The following is an 18,653-nucleotide window of genomic DNA, read 5'->3' on the forward strand; positions in this document are numbered from 1 at the left end:
CTCCCTAACTTCCACTATAAATACCCCATTAGTCTAATTAGAGGAGCATGTTCTTCTTATCAAAAATTAGTGTAGTTAATATCAATCAAATCTCTCTTTAATATTGTAATCAAGTATTAATCAAGTTTTAATCCAAGTTTTAGTTCTTTAATCTCTCTTTTGTTCATCCTTTATTTTGGGTAATTGAAGATTATTTTGGGTTATTGTTGGGAGATTGACAACCTCTCAATCAAGCATTCAAGTACTTCTTTTATCTTTGCTTTATTATTGGAATCATTAGTAGGTATAATCTCTTAATCCCTTTTTAATTATTGTTAATTACTTTCATTTATTCATCATGTTTCATATTGTTGGTATGATTGACAACCTTGCTAGCATGATCAACATGATAATGAGTGAGTAGTCTCTTAGCTAGGGTTAATGGGTGATTAGGGGAAACCAACATGGGGAATGATTCATGCTTAAATTAATATGCATTTATGTTTTATTTGCTTGCTTGTTTTGATCTCAACTCATGCACATGTTATATTTGATGAAATGCTAAGCCTATGAATCCTTGCATTTACTATCATCTTCTATCTTTTCAATGAGACTTGTAAGACATAACCCAACTCGAGTCTCATTAGACCATGCATGTTGTTGAGTAGGGAAGATTAAGTCGACTTGTAGGTGTTGTACAATCTAATCGATTCGGCTCCGGGACCCAAACTTTCCTAGGATTGTAAGATATAACCCAACTCAATCCATCACAACAATAATTGCTTGCTTATAATTTGAGAACATGTTTGTATGATCATATCCCATGATTCCCCTATGATCCCATGACACCCTAGTGCCTTTAATCAATTGTTTACACCCCTTTAATTCATCTTGCTTGTTTATTTTCATTGCTATTTTAGTTTAGTAACCTTCTACATCAACCCAATTTGTGACACCCCTTAGACACCACTAGTTACAATAGAAATCTCATTTCAACTCCCGTCCCTTGGGATCCGACCTTTACTTGCCTCTTTACTAATTGTAGAGTTGTTTGTGGAGCTATAAATTGTGTTTTGATTCGACCGTGACCAACGATCACATCTTAATTTGTGAACACTTAGCGGGATCGCATCAGTAACACCCCACAATAATTGTAGAGGTCCATTGATAGGCTTAAATGACTAGTGCGGAAAGCGATTGAAAGTACTATTCATATCAACAAAGTGCATTTTCTTTTATGGTCATCCATGCGAAAGAACTCCAAAGTTAGGCATGCTTGGCTGGGAATAGTCTTAGGATGGGTGACCTCCTGGTAAAGGTTCCCGGGATGCGCATGAGTGAGGATAAAATGTGCAATAAAGGACTCGTGTTGATCTGTGGGCCATGTACACAGCCTGGTGAGCTATCATAAGTAACCACTCCCGACCCGGTTTGGTCCGGGGTGTTACATTAAATCTCATAATAAGAATACAAAAGGGATGATTCAATATATTGTCAACTGATCAACATTAATCGGTAACGATTGGCTGACTAGAGTTTGACGTTACTGTCGTTTGACGGTGGTGATCTGTTGATCCCTTAAGGTCACACCTATAGGATAATTCCCTTAACTGATAAGTTAATTAATTGTATGTCGATACATAATAATTAAATCCTTAAAATTGAACAAGTTTTTATCAATGAGTGAGAGTTATATATGTTATTGTAATTTGATTAAATAAGATTCAATTTAGTAATTAATATGTTATATTACTAAAATTGATTAATGTTTATGAAACATTTGAGATAAGAGTAATTAGTTAATCATAATTGCAAAATATTGTAGATTATATTAACTAGAATTAATGTGACCCATTTTATGTACATGTAATTATGAATTACTTGGTAATTTGTTAAATGTAATTTATTTGATTTAAAATGATATTTAATTTGTTAAATATGAATTAAAATGTCTAATGACATGTTACATGTCACATGACCTACAATATTACATTTGACAAATTACAAAAAATAAAATGGAAGTCCATTTTAGTGTAGGAGCCGGTTTTATGGGTAGTGTGTTAGGGCTTTGTGAAGTTGATTATTTTTATGGGATAAACATAATCATCACACCCTAAACCTATCTTATTATTTGGGTAAGACAAAAAGCAAAAAGAAAAAGCCTTTTTTCCCTTCCCCATGGACCTTGACCGGCCACCCCTTCCTTAAGAGGACATGATGTTCTCATTTTTGTTTATTCTAATTTTTGGCTTATCTCTCAAAAAAACCTCTCACACATAAAATAGTTTTTATGCTTAAAATTTGTTCTAGAACTCTAATATTTAAATCAAAATTACAATGGTAATAATAAAATGAATATTAGATTTAATATTTAAGGTAAGCAATAATATTATCTAGTTAATGATACTATTAGTGTTAAGGGTAGGGTAAGTCTTGGGTGCAACTAAGAGGAGGTCGTCTACTTTGAAGATTGGTGATTTTTGAGGATCATCCTAATGTTATTGAGCTCAAGAACAAGGTTAGGAAGGTGTCCTACCTTGTGCCCAAAATCCGGTCCACCATTTTCTACGGGTAAAACCGTTTTTCTCATTATTTCATTTATTTACATTTTGCATGTAACTAGATCTATTATTCTAAATTAGTGAGTAATTTAGAAACTAATTTGAGGAGTCTAATTAGGGCTTATTGAACCTAACAATTGGTATCAGAGCTTTGTTGTTGCATGCAAATCGTTTTTTGAGTTTTGTATGAGTTATTTGATGACTAAAATAAAAACCGGAAAATTTGTGTTTATATAGTATATGCACGAAATTTTTCCATGCATGTATACATTCTAATCCTAAAATATTTTAGGTGATTTATGGAATTTTAATCCTCACTTTTATAATTTATTGGATAATAATAACATTTTAGTGAGTAAAAAGGTTATTTAATAACTAAAAATAGTTATATGATGTTTCTGGCCACGAAATTTTAATATGATCTCACATGTATATTTTAATTATTGTATGTAAAATTTGATATTAATGTGATTAATTTTGCATGATTTATGATTTTAATGGTTAAAATTGGATTAAATCGAGATTATATAAGCTAAAAATAGTTAAAACAAAATTTATAGCATGAAAATTTTACTCCAAAGCTGCACATATATTTAGAACTTCATATGTGAAAATGAAAAATTAATTTTGTTAATTTTGTGTGTTTATTGATTTTTATGTGATAATATCGATAAAAGGCAACTATATTAGTCATAAAATTAAATTCAAAATTTTTCGGTTAGATTTATGTTTTTTTCAGGAACTAGAAATTATTATAGTATTTTCAAAATTTTGATTTTGAATTTTTCATAATTTTTGTTAGTAATTTGGAAATAAGTTGTAAAAATTATGATTTATGCTATTTATTCATGAAATAAATTAAAAATTGCTTTTTGAGCAATTTTTATTGAAGCTTTGGAATCTTGGTCATATTCCAGAATATACAAAATTTTGATTTCGAATTTTCCAAATTTATATGATTTTTTGGGAATATTTCTTAATTGTTAAGAGTAATAAAATTATAATGAGCAATAATGTAATACCAAGTTAGATTATTGTCAAATCTTAGTGTGGACTAATATTTGAGTCCTAAGACATTTAGGGTAATTCACTTGGGCTTAAATTTGATTTAGGTATTATTTTGGTGATTTTAATGAGTTAAAAGTCACGCATTTCCTTAAAACCAAAGCGATATACGATATAATCTAGGAAGGCGATTTGACACATTCATTTGGCATGTTTGAATACATATATTTTGTTGCATAATTTAGGGATGATTGTCATTTAATTTATGTAATTTTTGAATCATATAATTTGTCTTAGTATGACCTTAGTTTTATTTGGTATAACCCGTGATGTAAGGGAATATTGATTCGGTTGTAATTTTATTGTGATCTCACATCACCGTTTTGTAATTTAATAGATTTAAATTTTTATTACAAATGTATAATAGGAATAGCTATGTATTTTATTATTATTGTTGTAATTCCAGAATTTCCTAAACACGGAGCCATTCGGAAAGGAGTTTCAATCAAGACGGTGTTTCCTTGGGAGGCGTGTCACATGAAGTTCAAGGGACCAAAGGAGTTGGTTTCCGAATATGTAATAGATTATTATATTTTATATTTTAGGAAAGGCCATACTAGGAAATTGCTTTACTTTACATGTTCTATTTTATATGTTTGCATGCATGCCAACTCGCCATAACATCACATGCATATCTTTTTATATCGAGTTCTCGACCTTGTCAATTATAATTATCAATAGATCACTAATTTAGTTCACTTAAAAGAGATAGATAATAAATTGACAAGACCATCACATTTATAAAAATTGATACTTAGCCTTACCAAATAGTAGGAACTCATGAATCCCAATTTCATTAGGGGTACAATAGGGTATTCAAATATTATACCAGGGTGCTTTCTTTTAACGTTGGTTAAATGGGGTAATAAGATATTATTGCATTTCGAAATTTGGTTGATCTCAACGAAGGTATTAGAGGGACCGTTGTCCCAATAGGTTCGAGCTAAAGATCAACTTAATGTAATTTCATCGATCGAGAGTTCTAATTGTAGAATCGGTTAAACGAGTTAACCCACCAAATTGTATTAGTAAAGGTTGTAGAGGGACCGTTGTCCCACAATCGAGCTAGTATGAATTTGGGTCATAGAATCATTTATATAATTGGGCGGAGGTCATTATATAAATGTTAAAACTTGCTAAAAGTTTTCATATATTACGATGAATGTTAGTTTTCTCACTATTTCGTTGTTTAAATTTGTTTTATATCTTTGCTCCTTGACATATACGATGTCATTTCGATTTTAACCTATGTCTCCTTTAAACCACTATAGCCAAAGACAAATAGAATCTCCTTTCTAAAAAAGCCTCAATTGAACCGTTTAAATAGGGCATGGACTAGCTCCATAGGAATCATTCTATTCCATAGAACTCCATAAGAGTTGTCCTATGTCATATAAGATTAGCATCTTAAATTCCTAACATGCTTATGTATGATTTCTTGTGAAGAAGTAAGAATAGAAGTAATGATTAGTCAAAATAAGTTTTGATAATATCTTCTATGTATCCACGGTTCAAAAAGTCTTGTTGCTCAACCTAAACACTTGTCATCAAGTACTTAAGTAGTTAAGAACATGACAATGTTAAATTGGTTAATTAATTTGTTAGAAATTTTGATTAACTAAATACCACAATAGAGTTAACCCTTGTGAAGGATTAACTAGGAATTTAAATGAAGATAAATCTTCATCAAGTAGAAATTCTTAAAGTCAGTGGGAGCAATAAGAAGTAAGTACCTATCTTAATTGTTAAGGATAGAACTAGGCTCAAAAGAGAAAGTGTTAGACACTAAAATAGAGACAAACCCCAAATAAGTAAAGATTAAGGAAGTTGGTCGTGTGACTCCAACATATTCCATCCTGAATATCTATGACATTGACATTGCATTCTTGTTAATTACCACATCATGAGTATTTGATACAAATTTGTGGATTTCATCATAATATTTGGTATTATCGTGTAACGACTAGCAAGAATACTGTAGTGTACTCATTTTAGTTTTGTGTTTAGAAATGTACCTCAATAATTGTTATGATTTACAATAAGTCTAAATAAGAATTTTAGATACCTAGTATCTGTTGAGACTCCAACAAACACCCGATGATTATCCGACTACAACATGCTTAGGAATCGCAGCGTTTGATCGACAGTTTGTGTACAACTTTACATCGGAAAACCTAAAACGATTTCGAAAATAAAACATTTCAAAACTTTTCCAAAGTACCTGGAGTGTTTAATGCAAGACGACGGGGTTGCAATGATACTAACTAGAGTCAAAACCGACACCGGACCAAAAACCTGATGCGAATATGGACCCCATGGAAGAAGTTGTGGTCAATTTAGAAGACCAAGAGAAAACCAAGCCCAAGTAATGCATTATGCACTCACATAATATGGATGGGCTCAATTAAAAGAAAGTAAATCTGCGCAATCGAGACCCGAGACCCGTGGGAACCGTGAGACCGTGTGGGAATGGGGAGAATGGCGGCATCAAGAAAAGGGGAGGAAATTCTACTTAGTTTTTAGTATTTTCAAATTAGTTTGAATAAGGGTGGAAATTTTGGTCTAGTTTGTGAGTTCTATGCTTCAATCATCCTAGAACTCACAAAATAGCATTAAATGAATTCTTGGAGGCCAAGGCAATTTTTCCTATATAAAGGACCTAGCCTCACTCATTTGTAATCATCCAAGTTTAAGAAAAAACCCTTTAGAGAGAGAAACTTGTTGTTTCAATCTTCTTCAAAGATCGATGATTTCGAGTCTTGCCTTGAACTAAAGACGTGCTCCGAAGTTTGAGTGGATTACTTGACGCGTTTACGAGTAATTCCCCATTGTTATCATTATAGGTCTAGCGTTAACAAATATCCCATTGGTTCGATCTCTTCATAAGAAATCGAAGCAAATATCCCTTTCATTCTTGCACAAAAGAAACACAAAAACAAAACAAAAAGACTTCCGCTTCGCCCCAAACCGCCTCAAGTGGCACGATCAGGTCGGGTTGCACCTAGTGCATTCGGATCTCTCGCTTCACTTGAATTCACAATTCAATCTTCCGCTCCATATTCGCATCAAAACCGACTTAAAATTCAAATCCCGACTCCAACAACGAGTTAAACCGAGTCAAACACAAAAAACAAGCCATTCAAATTCTTCTATGTTAAGATTTCCCAGAATCTTACATAGTCAAGTACCAAACATGTTCATCCAAATCCTAGTATTTAACAAATCATGATTGCATTCGTGTGACAGTGACAAGACACCTCAAAGACGTCCGACATGGCTCGCGCATCTTTGAGTAGCCCAGGTGGCCACGTCGCTCAAAACTCACACAACCACTCATTTTACTATAAATACCCCTCAAATGCCACCAATTGAGAGTGACGCGAGTGTCCGCCATCGTGCATTAAATGACTAAGTCACAATCCGACATGTGTTTACGACCTAAACACAAGCCTTACACATTGTTTGGTACCGTCATCGTGCATTAAATCACTTGACCGACCATCTCGACCACTACACCATCACTAAACTTAACAAAACACTCTTTTTACTTACCAAAACGGTTTTAAACAGAGTTTTCCGACCAAACGAGATGATACACTTACGTCGATTTCTCGCCATAAGCCTAGCATGTAAGTATGAGGGTGTAAAAAATCTTCTTTTATCATGTTTTCATATGTTTCATGACTATAACATGCTAAATCATGCATAACATGGTCAAAAACATGTTTGGTCTCTTCATTTCCTTTATTTTCATTTCATATTTGTAATTGTTTTTTACCATTTCAAGTATTTTCAAACCATTTTTACTAGTTTTTAACCACAAAACATTTTTCACCCTTTGTTCCTAATACCATGACGGTGTAATCCGTGTTTCGGTGATAATATTTGGTTAATTACATTATAAAAGGTATTTAAAACCTTTTATTTTATTTAATTACATTTTGAAGGGTATTTTAAAGTCTTTCATCATTTCTTTACATTTTCAAAACAAATGTATTAGTCACCCATACAAAGTCATCCTTGGTTCCACATACCATGTCGGATTTTAACCCGAGTACGATGATGAATATTGACTAATTATATTCAAATGAAGTTAAAACAATTATTTCATAATTATTTTTCAAAACTATTCATGTCAAGCTTACAAAATCGAACACGACATCGAATATTGTCAGAACAATGACGATTAATCAAGTCTCGTTCTTCAAATCAACATTTAAGCGGCCTAAACGACCTTTTCAAACCAAAACGGGATCAAATACCCATTTTCAACACGATTTACAAACTTTTTCAATGGTCAGAACACGTCTTCCATCGTTGACTGACTCGCGCCTAAAACAGGCCATTCATTTTTTCTATTTCCAAACCAGGGGAGACCCTTTTGCATCACCAATAGGCTCGCGCCTCTTCTGGCTACCTGATGCAGGGTCTGTTCCCCTTCCAGCACTTGTCTAGGACGATCCCGACTTCGGTTAACCCGAATACAGGACGGATCAGACGACGAGCTCGCTCATTCAAACGCTAAATTTGAAAAATGTCATACTAAGACAAATGGACCACGTTATGCACCATAAACCTAACTCGGTAAGTGGATGCGCATTCATGCATTTACCCGTTTTATCAACTTTTGCATTCAACCAACCAAGATCGATCAGTAGAGGCCGCTACCGCAGGCGGGATTGGGTGTCTGATTAAAGGGCTTCCCAATACGTACCTTCACCTCTTACTCATAAACTTTGGATAGTGGACGACCTTATCCAGGGCGTACGAGAGTCATTCTAGAGATAGGATGCTAAAGAGGGATGATTCCTTATCTTTAGTACTTATGTCAAACTCTTGCCGAGATGAAACCGACCGATCTAAAATGATCCGATCGAAAGCATTCTTACGCCGCCGAGCGTGGCTTTCAAAAAGACGCTGTCGTTGTCCACAGATCGCCTGGGCATGTGCAGGTGGGCCATGTCCACAGATTGGCGACTCCGCTGCGGAAAACTAGGAAACTTGTGTCTTTGTGGTTCCTAGATGGTGAGACTCGAACGAGGTCTTGTTTAAAATGCATTAATTGATATTACGGTCACAGTCGGGTTCCTTGTCCGGGCCCACAACCTAACCCTTTTCGACCAATTTGCTCGTCTCGTCGGTGTGAGTTTTCTCATCCCCGCATTTTGAATCCCGATTGCGTCATGCACACCGTTGACGCTACACATATCTGTTTCGTCAAAGAGCTTTCATCACCTTCGAGCACGAGGCTAGGGCACCCTCCTTAGACATTTTGTTTGGATTAGTATCCCTCTCGAAAATAGAGGTTTGATTGCTTGGTGTGTAACCCTACATTTAAAGCCAAAACCCGTGTCAGCATTATGCATAATATAATGAAACTGCGAGTGCTTATGTGTTATGTGATCATAAGTTCTTCCGTGTCATTTTCAGACTTTTAAAAATACCTTTTTGTGACGTTATAATGGCCGTTTCAAAACTCGGCCTTTCGCCGACCGTTGCTGTTTAACACGCCTTTCTAGGCCGTCGTAATGACGATTTTCAAACCCGGTTTTTTACAACCATTTCAACACGCCTTTCTATACCGTCGTAATGACGATTTTCAAACCCGGTTTTTTACAACCATTTCAACACGCCTTTCTAGGCCGTCGTAATGACGATTTTCAAACCCGGTTTTTCACAACCACTTTAACACAACTTTCTAGGCCGTCGTAATGACGATTTTCAAACTCGGTTTTTCAGAACCACTTTAACAAGACTTTCTAGGCCGTCGTAATGACGAGTTTCAAATCCGGGTTTTTACAACCACTTCAACACGCCTTTCTAGGCCGTCGTACTGACGATTTGCAAACCCAGTTTTCTACAGCCATTTCAAAACACCTTTTTACGCCGTTATAATCGCGGCGTCAAGACACCGATTTTAACCCGTCTCGCGCCGACAATGGCTATTTCAAAACCCGAAAAAATAACACACCATTTTCTCGAGGACCATGCACCATCCCCGAGACCTTTTCAAACATTTCAAAACTCGATTTTCAAAACATACAATTTTGAATTTCAAAAAACCGCCTTGGGAAGCAATACATTGTTTTCCGAGCCTACTCGAACTCAAACCGTCTTTTGCAAACAAACTTAAGACAACCCTTTCAACTGACCGACTTGCGGAGATCCCTATCTTCGGAAGCTGTCCATAAAGCGACAAACGAATCTTTTTGAAAATCTCTATTTTCAAAAACTTCAGTCCACCATTCAAATTCCGCCTCGTGTCTATCGAGTCGAAGAAAACGTAATTATGGGTCTTTACTTATGAGTCGTCTCACAACGAGACTCGTCCAACGGCGTCACGCCACTACGTTGGACGCAATTCAAAAAGTCCGGTCAACACCGTCACGTTATAAATCGAGTCAACACCGAGGTACCACACACGGTCACCCTCGTCTTGTTGAGTCCAATCTTTGTTCCATCCTATGTGTTGTCTGTGTTCAGTCTTCGAACCGTGTCGTATTACGTTATAATGTGAGCCATTTTTCTGCCTCTGAACCATGGCCCCGTCTTCAGCATCGTCCAACAACAACGACAACAGAGACGTTACGACTACTCAGCTAGCCAACCTACTCACTGCTCTTAAGGTCACCCTGGACCGTGTCGAGACCCGTATCGACAACCTGGAAAATAATGAAACTAGAGAACACAACACTCCGCCCTTGACTGAAACTAAGAAGAGGCTCAAGCTCTTGGAAGAATAACTCCTAGCCCGGGGTAACAACATCCACCTTGAGAACAATCGAAGATTTGAACCCGTTGGGGATCAACTACCTGACAACTTTACCTTGACTGATGTGCCCGAATTCAAAGGAGTGGAGGACCCACTCAACCACATTCGAGCCTTTAAGGATTACATGGCCATAAAAGGGGTCAAATAAGAACTCTTCACCCGGATCTTTCCATCAACCTTGGAACCGATCCCTCGCCAATAGTACTACTCCCTTGACCCGAAGAACCTCACTACTTGGGACGAGGTCTCAGTTGAATTTGCTAAGCAATATGCCGACAATGTCGAAATCCAAGCCAATACCCGTACCCTTGAGGTCCTAACTCAAAATGATAAGGAGGGATTAACAGAATTCTTAACCCGTTGGAGGAGAGTAAGCACTCAGTTGGTCAGCAAGCCGAGTGAGTCAACTTTGGTGGAAAAATTTGTTAACAATCTCCGCCCGGTATATGCCAACTTATTGATATATCAAAACATCAAGACATTCCAGGATCTGCAAATCCTTGGAACCCGCATTGAATACGACCTCCGATAGGGCGTCCTAGCCAAAACCACCGGTAGAGGCTTCCAGGGATCTACATCAACCGGATCTCGCCCTTATGGTCAAACAAACAAAATTGACGAGCTAAACCTCCTCGAGCCAACCACGAAGAGAGCTGATCGCCCTCAAAGAGTGTTCACCAATATAGGGTCAACTTATGCAAGCGCCCTGAAAAGGCTCATGGACCAAGGGAAATTACAACCAATCGGACCCACCCCGGATTCGTCTGACGCTAAGAAATCCCTCTTCTAGAACCCTAATTCTTACTGCCAATACCACCAAGGGAAAGGTTATGACACGGAAACCTGTTTCAAGCTCAAACATGTCATTCAGGACATGATCGAGAAGGAGGAATTGCCTTTGCCTCCGCCAACATAACCGAACAACAAGACAAACCCTTTGGCAATCCATGCTATCTTCGATGATGAGCCGACCTTAGACTGCTCTCACGTAATCTTACCAATTGATGACGAGGTGAATGCCCTGGAGAAGGATGCCTCGGACGGGGTATTTGTGTTCTATGCCACAACCATGCTTGCCATGTTCCAACAAGTTGAGGAGGCTATAGCCACTCTCTCCAAAAGAATTACTCGACTGGACGATTCTTACCGACGATTAATTTTCAATCCTCCAACACCACGCCCGAGGGAGGGTCCCCCAAACACCCAAAACTACCCTCACCAGGAAGGATTGCTCCGGCGACCATTCTGGCACGCACCCCACGATAATAACCTCCACAATAATCACCCCCAAAAAAAATTACCCTCACAAAAACTGCCCACCGAGGAATATCCCTCCAAGACACCCTCGAGATTCTGAAGCCAATGGTATCAGGATAGATGATGCTGAGGATATCTATATAGTCCAAGGAAAAGGGAAACAGACAAAAGAGATCGGTCATCTTACCCGGTCCGGACGCCCCTATCAAAACCCGAACAATTCGACAGTCGTTCTAACAACGAATGACCAAACTGTCCCAGATGTGGACACTCAACCGAAGGCTCCCGAGAATTCGATCCTCAAACAACTGCAGAAAGCAAAAGCCAAAGTTTCAATTTGGCAACTGATTGCTACATCTTTTGAACATCGGCAAGCTCTACTATACATCACCGTACAGTGCCTAAAAAAATAGTAGTAGCACACATGACAAGGGATGTCCCTGACCTGAGCAACCCGGTCATCTTCTCTGATGAGGATATCCCTCCCTTCGGAGACAACCATAACCTAGCACTATACATCACCGTGCAGTGCCTAAAAAAGAATGTGCATATGGTTCTTGTGGATGAAGGATCCGCAGTTAATGTCATTCCCCTCAAAACAGCTCATAAATTGGGCATCAAAGAAGCTGATTTGGTCCCAACCAATCAAGGAGTACGCGCTTATGACGGCTCTCGTCGTAAGGTCGCAGGGCTTATCACTCTAATCATTGCAACTAGACCTTTGGAAAGGCAAGCCAGTTTTCAGGTAGTCGACATCGACGCCTCCTTCAACATGCTTTTGGGACGTCCCTGGATTCACGCCGTCAAAGCAGTTACCTCAACCCTTCATCCGAAAACCAGGGTCCCCTTCAACGGGAAGATGATCACAATTCCCGCTTCCCCGATCAAGGCCGTTATGAAAAAAGGAATAGCCTCGCAAGCCATTGAGGAGGACGACAATGAGATGTGGGGATTCCAAGCTGTGAACGCCCTAACTAATGAATCAACACCCTTTGTTTGTGACCCATTTGCCAACCTCACGGTCAACCGCATTCTGATGCGCCAGGGTTATTTCCCGGGTCTACCTCTCAATCCGCTGAAGAGCACCTTACCTCCATTGAAACAGGCTAAGGTCCCCAACATCGCCTTCGGGCTGGGCTATGAACCTACCAATGAAGATATCCAGAAGATGAACCTCTTAATTCGGAAACGCAAGAAGCACAGAGTTATGCTCTGTCCCCATCATTTGATTCTCAATGGATACTTTGTCCCCGAGGGAGAGTCCGAGCTCTATCACGGCTTTCCTGAGCCGATCTATGACTCTGTGGCCAAGGTCAGGCACCCGGGTGCAGAAGTCTTCCAAGACTGCTACTCCATCCCCGACAACACCGAAGCTGCATCAACCGAGTCCAAGTCGTCCCCGTGTCTCGACGGACGAGCTGTTACTCTCCTCTTCGGAGAAGACAACATCAAGCACCTCGACTATGAGGACATCATCAACATTGCTCTGAAGGACAACCTGTTTGACCTCACCACCTTAATCTCTGATACTGACCCAGAGAAAACTACACAAGGCTGGAGGAAAACTGTCAAGTGGACCGATCGTCAAGGCCGCATTCTCAAGATTACAACAGGAGAAGGCCCTATGTTCAAAGAGGGAAATGAAGAAGAATCTGAGTCTGAGTCGGAGTCAGAGTCTGTCTTAGCTCCTAGCACTTCTGATGTCACAGTCAAGGTCCCCTTTCCACTGTTTTATCACAAACTTATGGCTGCTTTAGAGGCTGAGTCAACTAGGGTCATCCCCACTCCCATGGAAAGTGACAACCTGGAGCCTGTTCCAGGGGCCACCTCCTCTACTGTGTCGCCTCTGATTGACCATGAGATGTCTGTCCTCTCCAAGCTTTTTGCCCGAGTCAACTTAATGAATGCTAAGTTTGCTTATGACTCGTCTCAATTTAACTGCAATGCACTTTTGAATGACGATGAGGAATTTGACTTGAGTGACTACCCACCTCATCTAGCCAAAGAACTTGACTAACGGGATACCAGGACCCCCATCATTGAGGAGACCGAACCTATTAACGTAGGAACCGACAACACACCTCAAGAACTTAGGATAGGGAGAACACTTGACCCCTCGGAAAGACAACAGTTCATTGACCTCCTACACGAATACAAGGACGTATTTGTCTAGTCCTACAAAGATATGCTTGGGATCGATAGGAAAATTGCAGAGCACAGGATACCCATTTAGCCCGGAGCTAAACCCGTGAAGTAAAAGTTGCGCCGAATGCGCCCTGAATGGGCCTTGAAAATCAAGGAAGAAGTGGATAAACAGTTCAAGGCCGGTTTCATCAAAGTGTCTGAATACTCTGACTGGATGGCCAACATCGTGCCTGTACCTAAGAAAGACGGGAGAATTCGGGTTTGCGTCGACTTCAGGGATCTGAACAAGGCAAGTCCAAAAGACGACTTCCCTTCGCCCCATGTTGACATCCTGTTGGACAATACCACGTAGAAAGCCCTCCTATCATTCATGGACGGGTATGCCGGGTACAACCAGATCAAAATGGTTGAGGAAGATATGCACAAGACTGCATTTACTACACAGTGGGGTACATACTGCTAAACGGTCATGCCCTTCGGCCTCATAAATGCCGGAGCAACCTATCAAAGAACCGCTACCACTCTCCTACATGATATGATTCACAAGGAGGTAGAGGTATATGTCGACGACGTGATCATCAAATCAAGAGAACGGGACGGTCACATCAACGCCATCCGGAAATTTTTAGCCCGTCTGCGGAAATACAACATGAGACTAAATCATCAGAAATATGCATTCGGGGTCACCTCCGGAAAACTCCTGGGACACGTCGTCAGCAAAAGAGGCATTGAGATTGATCCAACCAAGATCAGGGCCCTTCAGTAAATGCCTCGGCCTAAGAATGAGAAGGAGATTCGGGGATTTCTCGGTCAGGTTCAATACATCAGCCGCTTCATAGCCAAGCTTACCATGATTTGTGATCCGATCTTCAAGAAACTTCGCGCCTCCGATCACACCGATTGGGACGACGAGTGTCAAAAGGCCTTCGACAGGATAAAGGAAATCCTATCCAAGCCTCCTCTCCTCATGTCACCTCAACAACATATTCCTTTATCCCTGTGCCTGACTGTCACCGACACAGCCATGGGAGCAATGCTAGCACAAACAGTCGACGGCAAAGAACTTGCCATCTACTATATCAGCAAAACGTTCATCGAGTATGAGAAAAGGTACACCCAACTGGAAAAGACATGCCTTGCCCTAGTATGGTCAACAAAGAAGCTGCGGCATTACATGCTCAGCTACACGGTCCACATCTACTCCAAGATGGACCCGGTCAAGTACATCTTCGAAAAACCCGTACTAAGCGGAAGGTTGTCTAGATAGACACTCATGTTATCCGAGTTTGACTTGAAGTTTTTACCCCTCAAGGTTATCAAGGGAAGGGTAGTCGCCGATTTCCTAGCAGAAAATCCCGTCAACGAGGATCCAGCGACCGACACATGGTCACTTCCTAACGAAGACATCCTTTGTGCCGACTCCGACGCAAGGGACCTATACTTCGATGGTGCATCTAATTTGAGAAGCTTCAGGGTAGGAATCCTTCTAATATCGCCAGAGGGGGAACATCTTCCAATCTCGGTCAAGTTAGACTTCGCTGTCACCAACAATGCCGCCGAATCTGAAGCATGCCTCATCAGCCTACAAGAAACCATCACACTTGGCATCAAGAGACTGAGGGTCCACGGCGATTCCTCACTCATCATCCATCAGGTGTCCGGATCAAGGAAAATCCGAAGTGACAGTTTAGCTCCCTACCGAGCTAAAATCAATCAAGAGGCCGAGTTCTTCGACCAAGTCGACTACTTCCACTTGCCACGAGAGGAAAATCAATTTGCTGATGCCCTGGCAAAATTTGTCGCGCTTGTCAACATACCTGACGACATGACATCGATGCCCCTATGTGTCGAGAAAAGGAGCGAGCCAGCCCACATATGTGCCATCAACAACGACGAAGAAAACCATGATGAACCCTGGTACCAAGCCATCCTCAACTACAAAGCCAAAAACGAATTCCCTCCTAACTCTGATCCAAGAGGACAAAGAGCCATCCGTTTACTTGCATCACAATTCGTGATAAACCAAGAACAATTATACAAAAGAACACCCAAGGGATTCCCTCCTTTCCATTGACCATCACAAAGCCAAAAAAGTCATGGGAGAGGTTCACGACGGAGAATGTGGCCCTCATATGAGCGCAATGATGCTTTCCCGAAAAATCATGCGGTTAGGCTACTACTGGACCACCATGGAAGCCAATTGCCGCGACTACGTCAAACATTGCCACAATTGCCAAATCTTCGCCAACATACAACACATACCACCATCCCTTTTATACGCCCTGACATCACCCTGACCTTTCTCGACCTGGGGCATCGACATCATCGGGAAAGTCAACCCGATAGGCACCAAGGGGCATTGCTTCGTCTGCGTCGCCATCGAATATTTCACGAAATGGTTGGAAGCACAGTCATATGCAGTCTTGACCGCCAAACAAGTGGCCATGTTCATCCAAGACAACATCATCTGCAGATATGGGGTATCCCATGAAATCATCAGCAATCAAGGCTCTCACTTCCGGGCGGAAACACAAAACTTGTTGGATAAATACCTGATCAAACGACATCGATCATCCCCCTACCCTCCCCAAACCAACGGAGCGGTGGAGGCAGCAAACAAAACTCTTGTCACCATTATCAAGGAGATGCAAGAAAACTACCGCGATTTGCCGAGCAAACTTCTATTCGCACTCTGGGGATACCGAACCTCCATTCGAACACCGACAGGCGGCACACCCTTCTACCTAGCATACGGTATGGAGGCGGTTCAGCCGGTATAGTTAGAGGTCAAATCTCTACGCATCCTACTAGAGAGTCAGGTTCCTGAGGCGGAATGGACCCGTCGAAGGTACGAACAGATCACACATCTATATGAGAGGCGACTCAATGCCTTGCACAACGTCCAGCTATACCAACGACATATACAACAGACATTCAACAAGAAGGTTAAACCCAGAAATATCAAGGAAGGCGACTTGGTCCTCAAGTCGGTTCGAGCACCACTACCCGTCGATCCGAGTGGAAAATTCAAACCCAACTGGGTCGGGCCATACCTGGTCAAGAAAATACTTTCGGGGGCGCAGTGAGACTGAGTGACCTAGATGGGGAGGATTTTACAAACCCGACCAACCTAGACCAACTCAAGATATATTACCCTTGAACCGTAGCAACCATCAACCTCACCCTAGTTTTACGACTAGCGACCACCTTAACCCTTCCAAGTCAAGTTCCACAACGCGTTCTGATTTGAAATTGCATGTTTTATCGAGTCTAAGCTGCGGCACCTTGCCCGTTTCGAATGCCCTTTGATCTGTCAAAGGCAACATCCATTTGCACTCAAATAAAAAACAACCCCTGAACTACGAGCATGGTTTGATTTCACCCTTTTAGGTGGATACATAGGCAGTCTTTCTTATACAAGAAAGATACAACCACAAAACCCAATCAAAATTTACAAAACATTTCGAACTACGAGCATGGTTTGATTTCACCTTTTTAGGTGGATACCTAGGCAATCCTTTCTTACACAAGAAGGATGCAACCATCCCCATCAAAAAAAACATTCCCTTATGTTTACCCACATACAAAACAACACCCATATCAACCTTGCCAAAAAGAAAGGGAAAAGCATTCCCTTTCCCACAAAAATACAAAGAAAGAAGCCTTTCTCCCTTCCTAAAAAAATCCCATTTCCCAAGCGCAAATGTTTAGGATAAATCAAGCCAAATTGCCTCTGCAAATGGATGGAAGAAACAAGCGTTCACAATTTCTTTTGACATGAGCAATCCTCTTATTTAATTAATAATGAGAAGGATTACAAATTCAACAACAAACGAAGCTCGACAAGTCTACAACTTGTCAACGCTAAGGTGTTAACTAATATACTTCACATAATAAAACTAGCACAAAACACACAAAACATAGCTAGTACAACATAATAAAAACTCACAACACTAATACAACATAATAATAAAGGGGTTAATGGAGGTCTTCATTCGTACATTCTACCCTTGCGTTTTCCCTCGGGGTACATCTTCCCCTTGTTCTTCTTGTTGGCCCGCCTAGCATGAACTTCCTCTTTGGAACGGATCCTCAACGGATCTAAAATGGCGACGTCTTCCGGTCTCTTGCAAGACCCCATGCTCGGTCCAAAACGAGCCCATACACGGCCCACTACATCTTTGGGAACCGAGCTTCTCCTCTTTGGTGGCCTCATCACATCCGGGCTAACTCCATCAACATAGTCCTCAAAGAAGGCATGGTTGGCCTTGCCAACCTCTCGATACTTCAAGTCAACATCCTCGTCCTTACGAGATTTGGACCTTTCCTCCAAGGTTTGAGCTCTTGACCACTTGACATAAGCGGGAGTCACCCACGTCGTGGAAACGGGGTTTGGTACCTCCCAAAGCGGCCGAGTGGCCCACCATATTTCAAAAACCTCCACAAGCTCGGAGTTCCAAAAAACACTCTCTTGGACAAGAGTATCTTGAGCGGGCACCTTTTATTTACGCCCCATTTGTCTCATGAGCCTCTCGGGATAAATGAAGGAAGCAACCTTCAAACCCACCACCATCAAAGAAAGAGGACTAGAACCCGAAGCGGGCAACCCCGTGAAGGACCTCAAGTGCCACCATGGCACCACCTAACGGATATGAGGACCACCGTCCTCCGCCAATCTTGCGGCCCAATATGCCTCGGTGGAAGAAAAGCTATCCGAGTACAACTTCTTCCTCATAGTAAGGTGACGGAAAGAATAAGAAGAAGAATCAACCGGAGGCTCTCCATACCTTAGCCTCTCCAATAGTCACACTTGAAGGATCCTTGGACATCCGAACGAGGGAGCTTCTCCACAAGAGCCCTTCTTGTCCAAATCT

This window comes from Silene latifolia, chromosome X (assembly GCF_048544455.1).
Source record: "Silene latifolia isolate original U9 population chromosome X, ASM4854445v1, whole genome shotgun sequence".
NCBI lineage: Eukaryota > Viridiplantae > Streptophyta > Magnoliopsida > Caryophyllales > Caryophyllaceae > Silene > Silene latifolia.